This window comes from Aptenodytes forsteri, unplaced genomic scaffold (assembly GCF_000699145.1).
Source record: "Aptenodytes forsteri isolate BGI_AS27 unplaced genomic scaffold, ASM69914v1 Scaffold582, whole genome shotgun sequence".
Lineage (NCBI taxonomy): Eukaryota > Metazoa > Chordata > Aves > Sphenisciformes > Spheniscidae > Aptenodytes > Aptenodytes forsteri.
Genome location: NW_008795675.1, coordinates 936,158 through 937,977, shown reverse-complemented (window position 1 = coordinate 937,977; position 1,820 = coordinate 936,158).

Here is a 1,820-nt window from a genome sequence, read left to right as displayed (position 1 = left end):
GGGGCGGGAGCGGTAGCGCGGTGCCTCTCCTGCACAAGCCGTCCGTAATTCACCCCGCTGCCCTCCTGAGGCCCTTCAGCCCCGCGGGAGGCGCGCGGAAATGCATCGCGATTGCCAGTCTGTCGTGACGTCCGCGGTTCGAGGGTGGGAGCTTCGGAAAACGGGGCTTGAAGCCAAGGTTAAAGACAGTTCGGTGCAGGACGTCTGTGCCGTTTCGGATTTATCAAGTTTGTCGTGAATTTAAGCGCCTCCGCCCACGGCTGAAAGGCCGTCCGGTCCCGGATGCCCTGGCACGTTTAATGCCGGGGGGGTACCGCGCCGGTGGAGCGTCTTTAGCGAGCAAGGCGGTGCCGAAGGCAGAGCATCGCTTCTGAACTCGGCCGTAACTGCCCTCTTTGTTTAATCTTTTCCCCGTGTTTGCCTGAGCACGCTTCCCAGCGGTGGCCGGGTGTCAACACCCAATCGCGGTAGAAGAGCCTGCGCCTCTGCCCACCACAAATACTCCCCAGCACCCCGCAGGTAAACAGCAGCACCCTTTTTTTTAATCGGTGGGCGGGAGCCGACAGCGCAGAGTCCCCCAGCCCGAAAGGGCTGGGAGCAGATACCGGCTCTAGTTTCTAGACTCGAGGAAGAAACGGGGCTCCGGCAGGCACCGGCATCGGCAGCTTTGCCGACGGGGGTTAAGGTGCAATAGGGCCTGGCTGCTCCACGGCAGAGCGTCGCCCCGCGGCAGCACCTGCAGAAGGGAAATGCCTCCGGTGCCCCTCTGCAGACCAACGTGTTGGCCCAAGCCCACCTTCGGTGGTGGCGTGGGTCGGTGCGCCTGGCTTTGCTGTGTTTCGGGGAGGCAGGGGCGCTCCCTCCCTCCCACCAGCTCTATATGGGCGCTTATATATATATGCTTGTATATAAAAGCATACGTAATATATGATTGAATCATTCAGTGCAGCCCTTTACACCAATACTAAGGACACCAAAACGTGCCTGAACTGCCCCTTATATCCACACCGAGTTGAACTGCAAACAAGACCACCACCCCACTTCCACGGGGAGAGGGGCATGGGAATTGCTGGGGTACTGCTGAACCCCAGTTTCAAGAGATGTATGGGTGGGAGACATGGGCAGCCTTGCCTGGGACGGGCAGGGTGGGCTCCATCCCTCCTGGCTGCAGGCACCGAGGCTCAGCCAGGCGCTTAAGGCTCCCCATAGAGTCTGGGGAAAAACAGGCAACCCCTAGGATAAGCCAGTCAGTTCATTTTGGGGTACCATCTGGATCTGCCCATTTCTGCCTCTCTTCTTTAAAGAAAACCATAAATGCAAAGACCTAAAGTGTCCATGAATTTTATATCCTGATCCACTTGACCTGGGAGCATCCCTTTGCACTTTGTACCGACTTTTCACTGTCTCCCACAGCATTCTCCTAGAGAAGCTGGCGGCTCACGGCTTAGACAGGTGTACTCCGCTGGGTAAAAAACCGGCTGGACGGCCGGGCCCAGAGAGTTGTGGTGAATGGAGTTACATCCAGTTGGCGGCCGGTCACGAGCGGTGTTCCCCAGGGCTCAGTTTTGGGGCCGGTCTTGTTCAATATCTTTATCGATGATCTGGATGAGGGGATCGAGCGCACCCTCAGTACGTTTGCAGATGACACCAAGTTGGGCGGGAGTGTTGATCTGCTCGAGGGTAGGAAGGCTCTGCAGAGGGACCTGGACAGGCTGGATCGATGGGCCCAGGCCAACTGTATGAGGTTCAACAAGGACAAGTGCCGGGTCCTGCACTTCGGCCACAACAACCCCATGCAGCGCTACAGGCTTGGGGAAGAG